The sequence below is a fragment of the Carassius carassius genome, chromosome 36 (assembly GCF_963082965.1).
Source record: "Carassius carassius chromosome 36, fCarCar2.1, whole genome shotgun sequence".
Taxonomy (NCBI): domain Eukaryota; kingdom Metazoa; phylum Chordata; class Actinopteri; order Cypriniformes; family Cyprinidae; genus Carassius; species Carassius carassius.
In genome coordinates, this window is record NC_081790.1 from 14,210,059 (window position 1) to 14,217,660 (window position 7,602).

Here is a 7,602-nt window from a genome sequence, read left to right on the forward strand (position 1 = left end):
AGCACTCAGAGGCCTGATAAAGGTAATGAGCTGAAATGCAGGAATGACGAGTCGGGGGAAAAATACATGTGCGCCACTGGCTGAACTTATCTCTGTGTCTCACAAAGCACAGTGTCTCCACGCACACCCCATGGCCTTGCAGCAGACGCCTGTGAAGTATCAGGAGAATGCTGAGCACAGTCAGACCGTATGCAGATGCTCTGTGCAGGCATGAGAGACGGACTCATTGTGAAAGGTGCTGGGTGTTACTTCTACAGCTGCTTTATTTCATATGCTGCACTTTACTGCACTAAAGCTGCTGCAGGAGTAGTTTGCCCATCCAACCTGCACATGCAGCCTCAGAGTAGTGAGCCAAGAAGATTTTTAATGCAACATTGAAACATGCATTAATATAGGTAAAAAAATTTTTTTTTTAAATCTGTCGGACAAAAATAAATATATATAAAAAAAAATCATGTGGAACATGGTTAAATTGGTATCATTGATATACTACTATAGAATTTGATTTTTTTTTGCATTTCCACTTTTGTAATGCAATTCCAGTTTTTGTAATTTAGTTTTGTGTTTCTGTAATATTATTTTATTGTGGTTATTATTCATGAGTTTATACAGTTTTAATTGTTAGTTTTAATTGTTAGTTTTAAGTTTTAGTTCTATTAGTTTTAGTTGTTTTAGTGCTTTAAATGGAAGAGAGAATGTATGTTTTCTCTGCAATTAGGTAAAATAAAAAATCTATTTTATTTGATGTTGATTTTATTTTAAATAATGACTTTTTTATGGTTTTTGTTAACAGTAATAGCACGGATGTGGAAATTTTTATTTAAGTTGCAAAAAGAGATGGCTCTTAAAATATTAAATGTATTCTTTTAAGTAATAATATATTAATATTATAAATAATAATAGTAAAAATAATAATAAATATATAAGATATATATCATAAATTAATACATGAATGAGTTCATGTATATATTTATAAATTAATATAATTATTATTATTATTATTGCTAGTTTAAGTATTAGTAGCATTAGTATTAATAAATATGCAACAATAAATTGTAATATAAATAATGACAAATATTCTTTTTTTATATATTTATATTTTTTAATGTATTTTTATTAATATTTAGGTTGTAAACTAAACACTTATCACATTGGTAAAACTCACAGGTGTGAAACTAAAGCTACAGTAAATATGTTGTGTCCTGTATCAAGTGGGACTCCTCATTCCTGCATTGCAGACTGTACAATATAATTAGGGCTTAAAATGACCTTCAGTACAGTAACCTCTCAGAACAGCATTTCTTTGTCATGTAAACATTCATGTCCTTATAATGGCATCATTAAGTAGACAGCATTTACACTGTCACACATTCTGCAGTATTTGTGACATCTAGAGTAGTCACACTTTGCTCTGTTGTCACCTTTATCGGTCACATTGTCAGAGTGTCAGCTTGCAGCGGAGTATAATTAGTGATCAAACAATATGCAGGAAAGATCTGTGCAGGAACGGTAGACACAAGCAAATACAGTTGTGCTCTTCTCTAATCTCTGAGGGACTGACTCATTCATTTAGCGCAGATGTATCTGAAGGTTTGTTATGCGGTTGTCATTCAGCATGTCTTTTCTCCCTCCTCCCTGCTTGTGCGCTACAAGAACTGAAATCACACAAGCGCTGGAGCATCTCCTAGTGGAGGCCCTGAATACAAACACATTTTACCCTCAGTATCTGCTCTACTTGAATTACACACGCTGCCTTAATGCCTGCGCTATTGTAACGACTGGGGTGAAGGAGTGGCAGGAAGCAAGTGCGAGGTTAATGTAATTTAATGAAGACAATGATACAAGAAAATACTGAGACACAAATAACGCTGAGAGGAATGCACAGTCCAAGGTGGTGGTGATGAGTGACGAATCCGGAAGGCGGAGGTGAGTTGGCAGCAGGAGAGGGTGACACAGGAACTGTGGGGAAGCAAGGGTTCCGGGGAGACATGGACATCCAACGCAGAAATACACAAGAAAGCAAAGCATAGGTCACAAACATGAAACAACGCTCTCACGAACACAAGGCGCTAGACAAGCCAATATAAAGAGATGAGTAATGAGTGACAGCTGTTGCTGATGACGATTAACGGAGACGCCCACAAACTAATCAGAGCTGATGCGTAACACACAGACTTCACCCACAAAGTGCAAAACACGTGAGAGTACCCCCCCCCCCCTCTAAGAAGGCCTACCTGCTGATTGTAATTATCAATAAGGGAGTGATCCAGTATGTCCCTAGCAGGTACCCAACTCCTCTCTTCCGGACCGTAACCTTCCCAGTCCACCAAGTAATGGAATCCTCGTCCCCTCCGTCTCGAGTCCAGAATACGATTAACCAGTCGGTTCCCCATCTACGAGACGCGGCGGCGGGGGAACCGGGGTAGGTGGATTAATACGTGAATAAAACACAGGTTTAATTTTGGACACATGGAAGGTGGGATGTATTCTCCTGTACGCTGGAGGTAGTTTGAGGCGGACTGTCACCGGACTAATGAATGTGGTGACAGTAAACGGGCCAATGAATTTGGGAGCTAATTTGTTAGAAACAGAATGGAGAGGAATATTGTTAGTAGAAAGCCACACTTTTTGACCCACAACGTAAACGGGAGGCTTTGACCGGTGGCAATCGGCCTTGGCCTTAGTGCGCTCCCTCATCCGGAGCAGAGTCTCGCGGGCTCTGGTCCAGGTGTGGTGGCACCTCTGGACAAAGGCGTGAGCGGAGGGGACTGCGACTTCAGATTCCAGACTAGGAAAAGCTGTTGGCTGGTAACCTAAGCTGCACTGAAACAGAGAGAGGCCCGTGGCTGACACTGGTAACGAATTGTGAGCGTACTCCACCATAGAGAGTTGTTGGCTCCAGGAAGAAGGATTCTTAGAGACCAAACATCGCAACGTTCTCTCTAAATCTTGGTTGGCTCGCTCAGACTGCCCATTACTCTGGGGATGATAACCCGAATACAGACTAACCGTCTCTTCAAGCAATTTACAAAATTCCTTCCAAAATTTTGATATGAATTGGGATCCCCTGTCAGAAACCATGAGGTGACGTGATCTAGGACAGTGACCGCTGTCTCCTTGGCTGTAGGTAATTTGGGCAAGGGAATGAAATGTGCCACCTTCGAGAACTGGTCCACTATGGTCAAAACGACTATCATGCCATTAGAGGGCGGGAGGGCGGTAACAAAATCTAGTGCGATATGTGAACAGGGTCTCAAAGGGACAGACAGCGGTTTGAAGGAGCCCATCAGGAGGCCGGTTAGACGACTTACCACTGGCGCAAACTGAGCAAGCCAAAACAAAATTGTGGATGTCACAAGCCATAAGTGGCCACCAGAATCATTGTTTGACTAACCCCTTGGTTCGGCTTATCCCTGGATTACAAGCAACGTTAGAGCAGTGACCCCACTGAATAACTTCGGACCGTAACTCCTCCGGCACAAATAAACGATTCGGTGAACATTTCTCCGCCTTGACAAAAAGCCCATTCTCAAGTAATCTCTGGAGCACTCGTCTGACGTGTTGAACATGTTCCTGGAGAGATGAAGAAAAAATCAGTATGTCATCCAGGTGAACATATATAAACTGATCTACCATGTCTCTCAACACGTCATTAATGAGTGCTTGGAAAACCCCTGGTGAGTTGGAGAACCCGAACGGCATCACCAAATATTCAAAGTGCCCTCTAGGGGTATTAAAGGCGATTTTCCATTCATCCCCCTTCCTGATGCAGACCAAATGATAAGCGTTACGTAAATCCAATTTTGTGAATACGGATGCTCCCTGTAACCTCTCAAAAGCTGAAGACATCAACGGTAATGGATAGGTGTTCTTTATCGTGATGTTTTTCAGCTCTCGGTAGTCAATACAAGGTCGCAGAGAACCATCTTTCTTACCCACAAAAAAGAATCCCGCCCCCGCTGGAGAAGAGGAAGGGCGGATGAACCTCGATGCCAAGGAATCAGAAATGTATTTCTCCATGGCCTCCCTCTCCGGAATAGAAAGAAAGTAAAGCTTGCCTTTAGGCGGAGACTTACCTGGCACTAAATCTATAGCACAGTCGTAGGGACGATGCGGAGGAAGAGAAGCAGCACGGGACTTACTGAACACCTCCTTCAGGTCCAAGTACTCTGCGGGCACGTTTGATAACACAATGGTCTCTTTCTGAAAGACAGAAACAGGCACAACAGGACAAACAGAAACCAGACAAGACTCATGACAACTTTCACTCCACAAGGTGACTGTGTTGAAACCCCAATCCACTCGTGGATTATGTTTGATTAACCAGGGGTGACCTAAAACAATGGGAGCTACAGGGGAGTCCATGAGGTAAAAGGATATGGTTTCACTGTGGTTGCCTGAGGTGAGCAGAGTTATGGGTTCAGTGTAGTGGGTGACGTGTGGCAGTTCCTGGCCGTTGAGTGCGGTGACATGGATGGGATGAGACACAGGAAGGACAGGAAGGTTCAAGTGACGTGAAAGGAGAGAGTCAATGAAATTACCTTCGGCCCCAGAGTCCAGAAGGGCGTGACAGTCGTGAGTGTGGTTCTCCCACCGCAGTTTCACCGGAAGGAGAGTCAATGATGTGATTGACGACTTCCTAGCGGAGATCCCACCCGATAGTAGCCTCAAACTTACTACCGGGCTGGCTCTTTTACCGGGCATGAATGGATGGAATGCTCCAAGCCACTGCAATATAAGCATAGTCCTTGGGACCTCCGCCGCTCTCTCTCCCTCCGGGAAAGCCAAGCTCTACCCACCTGCATGGGTTCGTGATCATAGACGGGACCGACCATGTTCTCTCGACTCGAGTGGCCCCTTTCCGGAGAGACGAAATGGCATGTAGGACTGACTTGTCTACCCAGGCGGTTAATCCGAGCGTCCACCTGGAGTGCTAGGTCGATTAGGCCGTTGAGCATTGGGGGCAGCTCGAGGAGGTAGATCTCCTTCTGAACACGGCCGGCCAGCCCATGCAGGAATCGATCCCACTGCACCGCCTCGTTCCACTGGCACGCGGCCGCCAGGGTGCGGAACTGAATGCAATAGTCCGCCACTGATGATTTTCCTTGTTTGAGGTCCGAGAGCTGGTGAGCGGCCTCCCTGCCGGCCGCAGCTCGATCAAACACCCGTTTCATCTCTTCCAAGAGGGAGTGGTAAGGGAAAACACAGATTTTGATTCTCCCACACCACCGTGCCCCATAAGGTGGCCCTGCCAGAGATTAGGGTAAGAGCAAACGCTCTCTGTCTCTCTCCTCTGTCGCGAAGGTGCGGGGCTGTAATGCAAAATGCATGGAACATTTGTTAAGGAAAGTCTTGCAAAAGTTTGGCTCACCGGAGTAACTCTCTGGCGCCGGAAGTCGCGGCTCTGGCCGGAAGTGGTCCTGGGAGGACTCCCGGGGGACGGGCGGTGCAGGCGGTGCGGTGGGCGCAGTGGGAGAGGTGAGTTGATGAATCTGCTGGGTGAGCTCGGACACCTGTGTCACCAGCGCTTGGATCGCGTGTCCGGTGTTCACGATGCTCTCCTGCTACTGATCCATGCGGTTGACGCTGTGATGAATGAATTCAGACAGTGAAGTGGTGCTCGCTGCTTCCATGTTTGGTAAGAGAATTCTGTAAAGACTGTGGTGAAGGAGTGGCAGGAAGCAAGTGCGAGGTTAATGTAATTTAATGAAGACAATGATACAAGACAATACTGAGACACAAATAACGCTGGGAGGAATGCACAGTCCAAGATGGTGGTGATGAGTGACGAATCCGGAAGGCGGAGGTGAGTTTGCAGCAGGAGAGGGTGACACAGGAACTGTGGGGAAGCGAGTCGAAGGTAAGTGGTGTTGCTTGGTGGTGGGTTGCGTAGAGTTGACGGGGTTCCGGGAAGACACGGACATCCAACGCAGAAACACACAAGATAGCAAAGCATAGGTCACAAACATGAAACCAAGCTCTCACGAACACAAGACGCTAGACAAGCCAATATAAAGGGATGAGTAATGAGTGACAGCTGTTGCTGATGACAATAAATGGAGATTCCCACAAACTAATCAGTGCTGACGCGTAACACACAGACTTCACCCACAACGTTCAAAACCCAGAGATCACGGTTTACCAACCGTGACAGCTATCTTAATTACCCATGCCGAATAAACTAAAGCACAGAGCATGGCTTGATACTATAAAATTCCAAATGAGAGTGGTTTTCTTCACACTAAATATTAGGGAGAAGGGTTAGGAAAGGTCACGTAAATGAATAGATGATGAAAAGTCAATAAAAGTACATTTCTTTTTCCCTTCTTTTCTCTCTCGTTCTCCTTCTCTCGCTCTCTTTTTTAACTTCAAAAGACACGACACCTAGCTTTGATCCCAAGATGAAAGAGCATTCATTTTCGTAAAAGACCGCACCAGATATGGCGTTGTATGATGTTGCAGTTTTATTTTGCTATATGCATTACTGTAAATTGAATAGATAGATCCATAACTAGTTTACTTCAAACCATTTGTCTAACTCAAAAATGTTTGGGTCATTAGTTTTCAGACGGTTCAGCTACAGTAAACATGCAGTTATTACTTTTGCTCCGTGGTTTTGGTGGCGTCTGTCTGTTGACAGTCAGCCCGACTTGGACCTTGATAGATCTCGCAATTAAGCACATCCTCAGGAATGAAATTAATTTGAGTTGACTGGCTTCTCTCTTGTGCTTCAGCCTGCATGAGGCTGCTGACATTCTTTTTGTGCTTTGATTAATGTCGAGCCCGGCACCCAGCACAACAACGCTGGACTAAGAAAAATAGTCCCATGGATAAAGAAGGGCATGAGCCATCCATCCCAATTTAGCTCCTTCTCTTTAAAGCCCCACAAACAGACAGTGGTGCAATTAGCATGTGGTATTTCTCATTTCTTTATTGAATATACCACCCATGTCCCTTCACAAAGCAGAGGAGGACGATGGGATTTAAAAGCCTTTTTCTGACCTTTCACTGATCTGGTTGGGAGACCGAGAAGTAAAAGAGGCTCTGCTGGGCTCAGGAGTGTGTCTGCATTGCGGAGAGAGGTGTTGGTTCTCGGTGTGACCGCTCCACTTCATCTATCACCTCCCGGTCCCTCTGGCTCCTGCAGCATTCACATACTCACAGGGGACCAGAGCGTCCCTGCTAAGCGAGATGAGCTCTATTTTTCAATTATTCCAGCAGCCATTGGCAAGCTCCACAAAGGCATCAGGCAAAAGGCAGCATGTTGTTGGACATCTGGTTAAGTGGCTGGCACTGAGATGAAAAAGAGTAAGTGTTGAATCGCATCCAGGTTCCGACTTAACTCTCCAAATTCTCTGCATCTTTTGCATTTAAAATGACTTGCATGGGTAATTTGCGGTCTCCTTTGTTTTGACAATGACCCCCACCGCCTAGGCCGTGGCAGACCGGTTAACTCCAGACTCCTTGATCTGCACAGCCTTCATGTCTGCCCAGACAGCTCTGGCATCTGAAGAGCATCTGAGAGCTGTTATTCATGTGGAATTCCAGCGTGGTGATAATATGACGATGTTATAACCTTGAACTCTATAAAACACATCTTGA